The sequence below is a fragment of the Coturnix japonica genome, chromosome 1 (genome assembly GCF_001577835.2).
Source record: "Coturnix japonica isolate 7356 chromosome 1, Coturnix japonica 2.1, whole genome shotgun sequence".
Lineage (NCBI taxonomy): Eukaryota > Metazoa > Chordata > Aves > Galliformes > Phasianidae > Coturnix > Coturnix japonica.
In genome coordinates, this window is record NC_029516.1 from 3,420,630 (window position 1) to 3,431,322 (window position 10,693).

The following is a 10,693-nucleotide window of genomic DNA, read 5'->3' on the forward strand; positions in this document are numbered from 1 at the left end:
TGTCCAGTATGCCAAGTTATGGGTTGGGTAAAGCATCATTACAGGGCATCATGCACTTATGTCTTGAGGGAAGCCAAGCCCACCAGCAGTACTGCAGGATCCTAACAGCACAGACCCTTGGGCCAGCCCATTACAAACCTATTGGCATGCTGAACCCAGAAAATGGAGATAGCATGGTCTCACATAAACTGTAGGCACAACTATGAGAGCCGAGAGCAGAAGACAAAGGCTTGAATCTTATCTACAGGAGGAGTGATTTGGCAGGGTTTCATTGAAACATAGGATAAATTGTAAGGGGCATCGGGAGGTCACTAGTCCAAACTTTGATCAAATCAAAGTCAAGTATGAGACCTGGCCACATTTCTCAGGTCTTCATCCATTTGGATCCCCAGCTACAAGAAAGACGCTGATAAACCAGAAGCAAGTCCACTGTTGGGAGTGTGGGTCGGAGCACTTGTTCTGGTCAGAGAGGCTGAGGGAGTTGGTCTTGTTCAACCTGGAGAGGACTTCAGGAAGGATCTCACTGCTGCTTTCCAGTACCTACAGAGAGTTCATGACAAAGGCAGGTTTTACATGGAGGGATGTGGTTGGAAATGGCAGAATTAAAATAATTAAATTAAAATAATGGAAGCTCTGACTAGTTATAAGGACTTCTTTTTCCCTGATGTGAGAAAGGTGAAATACTGAAATGTAGACCAAGGGAGGTTGTATGTCTCCATCTGTGAATGTTTTTAGAACCCATGTAAGAAAATGACTGTTTGTATGGGTTGATAGTGATAGGTCAATGGAGAATGGTTTTAAATTGAGACAGGGGAGATTTAGGTTTGATATTAGAAGGAAGTTTTTCACTCAGAGGGTGGTGACGCACTGGAACAGGTTACCAAAGGACGTTGTGGATGCCCCATCCCTGGAGGCATTCAAAGCCAGGCTGGATGTGGCTCTGGGCAGCCTGGTCTAGTGGTTGGTGACCCTGAACATAGCAGGATGGTTAAAACTACATGATCATTGGGGTCCTTTTCAACCCAGGCCATTCTATGATTCTATGATCCTATGATTCTATGACCCAGTGGTGTTCTAGGTTTGGTCAAACAAAGTAAAAGGGGGAGATAATTTTCCATGACTTCTTGGCACTATTTGTGCCCATAGAGATATACATCTATCTTATCTACTCCAGAGACTTCTAGGATGCACTTATGACCATCTACCCAAGGTCCTTTTCAGCAGAGCTGCTATGACAAAACCTAAAATACAGTTCATGTATTAACTTCTGTCCAGCACTATGAAAATTACCATTCAATCTCTAAGCACATAAATCCTTTTTATCTGGAGAAAGTACAACTCCCATTTAAACTCCCTAGCTAAGGCAAAAGCTCCTTGTTCTCAGGCCAGATAGGCTCCTAAAAAACCCCAAGGGCTGCCTGAGTTTCCCGAGGCTGTAAATTGCCTTACCTGAATCTGTCATTGCTGTTTTTGTTCCCACTGTGTTTCTGTGATCACAGCTCTGCAGTGAGTAGCTGCTCACTTCTCAGCTGACTTCCTGACAGATGATTCCTTTACAATAAAGATTTAGGATAAAACAAAAGTTGAGTACCCAGTGACACCCTCTTTTTCTCCCTCCAGCATTTCAAGTCTGTGTTCATTATCGCCTCTCTAATTGGGTAATTATAATAGAGCTGACAATCACTTGGTGCCATCCAAAAGCATGTTTGATCTCACCTTTTTAAACACACACAAATATATATATATATATAAAAGAAGAACAATTAAATGTATCCCCCTTTGTCACACCCTATTCGAGAAAACCAGAGAGCTCATAACATGTATAAATGTGTATAAACCTAGGAACCAGTACTCAGCCATTAACTGACCTGAGAAGCACTGTGGCTTGTAAGATGGAAATTATCAAGCTAGAAAAGGTGATGGAGAGACCAAATAGAACAATATTTAACGAAACAAGAAAAGGATGGTCAGTTTCTCATCAAGATCATCCTTAGTACTATCTATAGTGACTTCAGTATGACTATGTAGCGTAGCAATGTGGTGGTTCACTTCACCAGCATCACCATGGGAGAAAGAAAAGCAGAAAGAGGAAGCTTGTGCTAACAGACTCCTAGTCCCATGAGTGAATAATATTAATAGGCTGCCTGCAATCTATTAGGAAAAGGAATTAATTAGTATCTTTAGATGAGTTTGTTTTGTGTTCTTTTAATTATGCACACAGGAAAAAAATACCATCTGCCCTTTTGAAAAAGAATAAAAATGCAATCACACAGGAGCAGATGCTTGATGAAGGCAAGCAGAACTGCAACACACAGCAAAACTGGTTGCAGCAGAATCCTTAACTGTTGCTCCATTTCCTGTAAGCATATTTTAAATGACCAAACCTCTTTTTCTGTATCCCCTGAGAGTTAATATTTCAAGAGAAATTTTCCATGCTTCAGGAAGCCTCTTTTATCAATGCTACAAGATGGTCTGTTTTGGTAATAGTTCAATCCATTTGGGATAAGCTCAGGCTTCTGTGTTTACGACAATCACTGAATCATTGAGTTTGGAAGGAAAGCCTAGAGATCATCTACTTCCACTGTTCAGAGCAGGGTCAGCCATTGCAAATATGCATGAGGCCATGTCTTGTAGACTGTTAAAGATGGAGACTCCATAACTTCTCTGAACAATCCTTTTCAGTGTTTGACCACACAGTAAAAGGCTTTTCTTATGTTTAAACAATTTCATGTGCTTCATCTCTTATCCCTTCTTTCTGAACAGTCTCAGCTATCTCAGAGTCTCATATGACAGAGACTGTAATCTTTTATTCATCTTCATGGCCCTTTGATTCACTCTTTCCAGTATGTTCATGTGTCTTGTATTCGGCTGTCCAAAACTGGGCACTCAATACCATTTTTTCTCCATCCACCTAATTTCAGATTAAAATTCAAAAGAAATCTAGATCTAGATTTCAAACTAACTTTCTGCATTTCAAGTCAATTTTACTAGTTAACAGTACTGGTAGTCTAGGTTACAGTCTGGAGGGATGGGTTTTGTCACCATTGAAACCCAGATTTCTTTTATAAATCAGAAGTTTTCTCTAGAAAAAGCACATCCATACCACTGGAGCTCCAGCTTTGTTTCCGCTGTTTAATAAGAATCACCATTCCTTGCAAGTCCATGTTACGGATAGTTAACTGCTCAACAGAACACATTTCAAATAGAGGACATCAGACCACAGCTCTCCTCTTTTTGGTTTTACTTTGAGTGGAGAATACCAAATATTGCTGGAGTAAAAAAGCTCGTAAGACAACTCAGTTCAAGATTTCCCCCAAGCCATCACTGGTTCAGTTGTTTCTTCAAAGGACTATTCAGATCTCTGCCCTCCATGGGCATCTATATGGCCTTACTATATGGGACAGGTTTATGAGTCACCCATAGGACTGAACTATTACAACCCAGTAATTTCTTTCCTGTCTGCCAGACATACAGTCACAGCTCAGGGTCTTAAACAACCATACTAAACCTGATGATGTGTGGAAAGTGGCACTATCTTATTTGAGCATATAGTAGAAAACCAGTGGGTGCTGAGACCCCCGCTTGGCTTCATTGCTGTTTGAAATAGGCTTTATTATATATCTCACAGAAATAGCTGTTTTATATTTAGTGTGCATTATTCATAACAAGATAACTTCTTAAGTCTTTATGAGATATGTGGGGAACATATCAGTATATACGGATCAGACAGAAAAGAGCTGCAAGGTTTGATCCGAAGAATTTCATGCTCCAAAAAATGTCTATTTTAAACAATGAAACAACATCAGCTGCATTTGTCTTTGTTTTAGAATCATGCTGAGTGGCTTAACTGTGCCAGTTGGTTAGTTCATGTCTTACGAGGGATAAGAAATGTCTGTGAGCTCTCCCAAACTTGAATTTCCACATTGAGACACTTCTGACATGAAAATAATTAAGATGCTGAGATGAAAGTAACTCAGAGGGCATTTTCTCAATTTTATGCTTGATATACAAAGAATACACCAGACAGTGTGTCACAGGAGGTAAAAGCAAGGAAAGGACTGAGAAGAAGGAAAATGCCATAGTAACATTCATCATCTATCCAGGTGCTACAGGGACATATAGGATGAGAGCAGCGTTATTCACCTCTGCACAGATTCATCTGAGTTGGAAGGGACCCTTCAAGATACTCTAGCAATGAACAGGAACCCCTACAGCTAGATCAGGTTGCTTGAAACCCTGTCCAGCCTGACCTTGAGTGTCTCCAATCATGTGCTTTATGTGCTTGGAGCTAGGAAAGCTCTGGGGTGCCCAAGAACAGATGCAATGCCTTGAAATGACACTTGGAGATCACTGCCTCATGCTCTGCTCAATGCAGCTAGTTCAGTGTGGTACAAATCTTGCAGGTATTCAAAAGCGAAAGGGATATTGTATTTTAAGAAGTTTTTTAGGCTCACTCAGACTGAATTTTCTCACAGAGAGCAAAGTGAAACTTGAAAATTTCCCTCCAAGGCCAAGTGTCTGGATATTTCTGCTTTCTGCTTTTTTTCCGCAACAGGACAAAGAAATAAATGTTTTTCTTTTTGCAGAATGGATGAAGGAAAGACAAAGAAATTCAATTTGGAAAGGTCAAAACATAACAGATGTCAAATGCTCTTTTTGACATTTTCAGTTGAAGAGAAATGTTCTGGCATGCCTGAAATCAAAACCTTTCCATTTGGTTTGCAGAAAGGTTTTGTTTTGAATCATGTCAAATTCAACTTTGTTTTCTCATAGCAACACATGGTCTTATGGGAACTTTAGTTCAAACAGAAATATTTATATTTCCCCCATCATCCTCAAGCAGGCTTCCTGACCATGCTAATTACATGCTAATTACAGAATCACAGAATTGCAGGCGTTGGAAGGGACCCCAAGAGATCATTGAGTCCAACCCCCCCTTCTAAAGTAGGTGCCCTACAAAATGCCATATAGGCAAGCATCCAGATGGGTCATGATTATTACCATAGAAGGAGTCTCCACAACCTCTCTGGGGAGGGAAGGGAAGGGAAGGGAAGGGAAGGGAAGGGAACGGGAAGGGAAGGGAAGGAAGGAAGCGGAAGGGAAAAGGGAGAGGAGGAAGGGAAGGGAAAAGGGAGAGGAGAGGAGAGGAGAGGAGAGGAGAGGAGAGGAGAGGAGAGGAAGAGGTGGAGAGGAGAGGAGAGGAGTAGGAGAGGAGAGGAGAGGAGATGGAGAGTAGAGGAAGAGGGAGAGTGAGAATGGAGAGGAGAGAGAGGAGAGGCGAGGATAGGAGAGGAGAGGAGAGGAGGAGGAAGAGAGGAGGGACGGAGGAGAGGAGAGGAGAGAGGAGAGGAGAAGAGAGGAGGGAGGAAGAGGAGGGAGACGGAGAAGGAGAGGAGGAGGACAGAGAGGAAGGAAGAAGGAGCAATAAAGAGAAGAGAAGAGAAGAGAAGAGAAGAGAAGAGAAGAGAAGAGAAGAGAAGAGAAGAGAAGAGAAGAGAAGAGAAGAGAAGAGAAGAGAAGAGAAGAGAAGAGAAAAAAGACTACAGAACTGATTCCAGCCTGAATGACAATAATTATAATGCACATTTTTTGTGGTGTCAGTCATCCTCGTAAAATCGCAAGTGCTTCATAAACTGTAAATAAAGAGATCCTTCAGCATTTATTGGAGTGGAAGATAACAGACATTCTGCATGAATGGCAATGCTCAGTGGATATTCTGGGGTGGATTTTGCAACTGAGAGAATAGGGGAGAAACTGTTTACAAGTACAATTACTTCTGAAGTTCTCATACATGATTTAGGGATAAAAAACCTTTAGGTAGGCTCCAGAGACATGGATTAGGCTTGTGGTAGCAACAGTAATGGGAGGACAGTTGGACTAAATGATCTTGTAGATCCTTTCCAACCTTGTGATTCTATGATTCCATGACCTGGTATTCCTTATGACAAGTCCTGATGCAGTGTTTATGGAGAACCATTGGAGAATACTTAGCCCTAACACAGGACTCAGATGTGTATAAAATACTGCTGTTATTATCTGTTGTTTGGTTTTGGTTGGTTGGTTAGTTGGTTTTGTCGATAGTGTTATCTTTGTTGTTGTTTTTTGTGGGGTTGTTTGTTGTTTTTGTTACAACTTGGATATGGAGTTCCTATTCAAGAATTGAGACTGATTCTCCTTGAAATGTAGTGATATAAAATTCCATTTTCTTCCTGTTCTAGAGATGCATTAGGCTCTTTTTTATGGAATACTGTGCCCATTCCTTCTGCACACTAAGGACTTGATTCTCAGGTCAGAAAGAGTGAGAAAGAGGTAACAGAGCTGTAGAAGTTGGAGCCCTCTCTTCAAAATGAGTTCTGGTCCCTGTCATGATGAATGTACCGTTTTATACTCATTCCCACTGAATGGACAATGGTAAAGATGGTTAACATCAAGATTTTAGATCTCAAGTTTTGAAGCAATGGGGACATTCAGGAACCAGCACAAAAGAAATGCTCCTTCCAAGGAATACAGGAAAAGTAAATAATCAATTGGGAGTCTACAACTGCTATTCCTTTGTTTCCTCAGCTTTCCAAAGAGGTTTTAAAGTGGTCCAGCCCACTTGTGAAGGCATCAAAGTAAGAGGCTGCATGAGCTAATATGAGACTTACAGGGAATTTAAATGCATGTCCAACATGAGACTGTTGTACTGGGAGAAAATAGCCATCATTCTGCTTGGGCTACTGTTCTCAAAAGGGCAGGTGAATATTTAACAAGTGGGGCTGTAAAAAAATAAATAGAAAGGGAAAAGACACATAAACAAACTAGAAAAAAAAAACCAAAGTATTTGGCATCATGTGGCTTATTTACACAGTCATTAGTAGTATATGTGGAATAAATAGCTAACTAACAAACAAGGACAGTCATGTGTGAGAATGTGTGATGGTATAAGCATGTGACTTCTAAGATTCAGCTACTGATTTATAACAGAATTCTTTCAGACAGTAATTTTCTATGTTGTTATGATCCTACAAATTACTCTTGAAAATAAAAAGACTAGAATGAGACAGGTGAAAGATGACACCTGCTGAAAAGATAAATACAATTTATTTTTTTCTTGCTACTTTAAAGAGGCTTTTACTTTGCTTTAATAGGCAGAGGAATAAGACTGCAAAACTGTCTGTAATTACATGAATAATATGATGTATCTTCCATGAGTGAGAAGGGCAGTTGCTGAGCCTCACGAGTCTCATCTCATCTCACTAATACATTTTGTTATCTGCATCATGCTATTGTAAGCAAAACCCTGTTGGATGTCTCAGTAATCTTATACTAGGGATTCCTCTCTGTACTATCTTGCCTATGGTGTAAAATGAGGATATTTTACACTAAAGCTATAACAAAAATACTGGTTTAGGTTAAATATAGAGCTAGATTATAAAACGTACCCATTTTCATCATGTTGCCAGACATGACAAGCTTGAGCACTGGATCCAGGTGAACCTCATGAGATTCATCAAAGTCAAGTGCAAGATCTTGCACTTGAGCCATGGTAATCCTTGCTATCTACACAAGCTGATATATGTAAGGGTAGAGTACAGTCCTTCCAAAATGGTTGGTGTATGGTAAGCTGAATGGGAGCAAGTAAAGTGTATTTGCAGCCCAGAAAGCCAACTTTATCCTGGGTTGCATCAAATGAATCATGGCTAGTGGGGAGGTAATCCTGTCCCTCCACTGATAAGACCTCACCTGGAGCTCTGTATCCAAATGTGGACAGACATGGACAGTCCTACCAGTATAGCAGCAACTGTCTGGTCCATATTTGTCTGACAGACCCTACCAGGATAGTCTTGACTTCTAAGTCTAAGTCTCTATTTTGACACTTAGTCAACAGTCAATTACTAATTTGGGGTGCTTTGACATTCAGATAATTTGACTCCATCATGAAAAACTGGCTACATCACACAAAATAAGAATAATGGATATCTGAAAAGCAGTAACTCCAGGAATGATGTTGGAAACAGAAGCATATTTCAGATATCAATGAAACCTTCCTACTGGTTACATCTGTCTAGTTTTATGCTAATGAACAAAGCCTAGACAAGGTCTTCAGGCTACTGCCCACTCAATGTAATCAGCATTAGAGCTTCTTTTAAGAACTGAAAATCCATGGAAAAAGCCATACTGACTTTTGTTGGAATTTTGTGGCCATCTTGATTATCAAATTAATTCAACGGACTGCTAAAGCCAGAGGCAGTTTTATTCCAGAAAGGTTGATTTTCACCCCATAATTCTTTCCAAGTTCCTAGAAATGTCATCATGCCATTTGTAAAGGCTGCAAGTACAAACTTGTGCAAAACAGCACAAAATACCTACTGGCATACTAGCAGGGGTGTTACAAGTATTAGCCAGCAAAATCTTGAGCAGAGGTGAGGTAATTTTTGTTACTTCCAAGCCTTTGCTGTAACTGCTGTAAGTGGATTGTTCTTTTCATGAAACAAGCGACCAATTTCCTTTCACTTTTTTTGATTCCTACTGTTTAGGATGATTTAGCCTTTCTTCAGTGTGTATTTATTCTGTTAGTTATTAAGAGTTGTTAGTTTTCAGCTGTTGAGCTTGGATTTTTTGTTTTGTTTTGGTTTTATACAGAAATTCATTTCTTCTTGATGTTTTTGCTTGCTTTCAAAAGCTCATTAAAAATAACAAGGAACAAATTGAGTGAAAAAATGAATTGCTGATGGATTATCCTTTTCCTCTGTCAATCTAAAAATACTGAAACAAATTAAACCTTTTCAATACACAAGGAAAGCACAGACATTTGTTACTGGAATCCCTGCAGTGTAATATTGCCTAGGAAGTGATACAGTTTGCTGATAACAACATAGGAATCAATGCAGGCATTCCTGGACCCTGTTGCATGACATGATTGCCTATACACAAAAACTGATCCCAGAATCAGGGTAGGTTCATAACTTAATGGTTAGTGCAAGACAAATATGACTCAATACAATTAAATTTTCTGGTGGACAGAATAAACATGGTAGAAGAGGTTTCAGCCACCTTGACTTCAGCATTTGCAAATAAAGGTATCTCCACATGAAGTAGGCATCAGCGCTTTTCTCACAGTCATGGGGTTGGTGAGATTCACTCCCCCACAGACTGGCACCTTGAGCTACTTGAGACACCCTAAAATGCATCCGAATGTGGCTGTCAGGTATTCTGACCAGTCAAAAAAGATTGTCTGAGCTGTCCTTCAGAAACCTGCCTGGCCTTCAGTTGCTGATCCATGATGGTGCAGGTATTCCTGAGATGCTGAATGACATCTACCCTCTCCGTCTGTATAGTTTAAACAACCATGTACACCACAGCTGGCAGTCACTCCCTTTATTTGGGCAGCTAAATCCAGCCAAAAGCTATGTACAGACTTCTACTTTGTACAGGTCTTGTTGAATGGCAGCACAGCCTACTAGCATGTTAGCCACTCCTTTCAGCTTTGTGTTAGCGTCAAACTTGTTGAAGGTGCAATCTCTCCTTTCATTCAAGTCATTAATAAAGATGTTCAACAAGACTGGACCCAGTACTCAGCCGTGGGAAACACCTCTATTTACAGGCATCCAATTAGACACTGTGCTGCTGATAACAACCTTCTGAGCTCCTTCTTCCAGTCAACCAGTTCTCAGCCCACCTCACTGTCCACTCACCTATCCAACACCTTCAGAACTTCATTACAAAGATGTTGTGGGAAACAGTTTCAAAAGCCCTCTGAAGTTAAGGCAGACAACATTCACTCCTCTGCCCACATCTACCCACTTCCAGGCACATCCAGCTTTGGCAGCATCCCCAAACTAGAATAACTTCTGAGACCTGTCAGCACGGCTCCAATGCAGGAGGAAACACAGAGCTCTGCTCCTCTACACAGGGGTCATGCCCTGAGTACGTGGGGTTGGTGTAGAGCTGCTGTCATGGCATCTTCGGGGCCTGCTCTGGGAATCTGAGGCACTCTCTTGGACTGGGAATGGGTTTTGTGGTTGGTTCCTTCCCCCCCATCTGGGATGCCTCCTGTGTGCAGCACAGGAGCTGCAGAGGAGCAGCTGCCAGGGATTAGAGATGCAAAAGTGTTATGGCTGTGAGTACAAAAGAAGCCAAGCCAGGGGGTGCCTGGCACATATCTAGTGCTCAGTCCTTGCTCCCCTGGATTCCCCAACAGATTTTCCAGATTTCTGCTGAGGTAACTGTAACTCACCCCCTTCTCTCTGCCTGCTCGCTGCCTCCTGGGTAACAGCACAATATGGCATCACAGTGCCCGTGCCTCTCTTGCAGCAGTGCAGATGTATTGTTTTCCCATGATGGTGGTCTGCCAGAGAACGGAGGGAAAGTGATGAGTCCCCGGTACCTCTGGAGTAAAGGCATCCTTAGCCTGTGCACGCTGAGCACAGGATGCGGGCAGGGCTGGGTGGCACTCTGCAGAGCTGCCTGGTGAACAGGGCTGGTCTGCAAGAGCAGGGATTTCTCCTGGAGCTGGGAGGAGGGGCTGGGATTGCTTTCTGGGGACCAGGCTAAGCTGGCGTGAGCCTCTCCTGGCACAAAACTCCCAGCTCCATTCAGAAGGTCCTTACCTTATGATTTGCATACTTGGCTATGCATTTGATAGCATGAAGAGGGAGCCGACCAATTCCCTCCTATGGGGTTCTTTCATCATAAATGCCAGTTGCAAAAA

The 10,693-nt window shown here is 41.6% G+C and overlaps 1 long non-coding RNA gene across 1 annotated transcript; it reads right to left on the bottom strand.

Moving 5' to 3' along the window:
• Positions 1 to 302: 302 nt before the first annotated feature.
• LOC116653355 lies at positions 303 to 10,416 on the bottom strand. The gene is made up of 3 exons (XR_004306991.1): positions 10,220 to 10,416; positions 1,450 to 1,551; positions 303 to 540 (listed from the first exon to the last, which is right to left on the bottom strand). It is a non-coding gene; the product is annotated as an uncharacterized LOC116653355 (long non-coding RNA).
• Between the last annotated feature and the right edge of the window lie 277 nt (positions 10,417 to 10,693).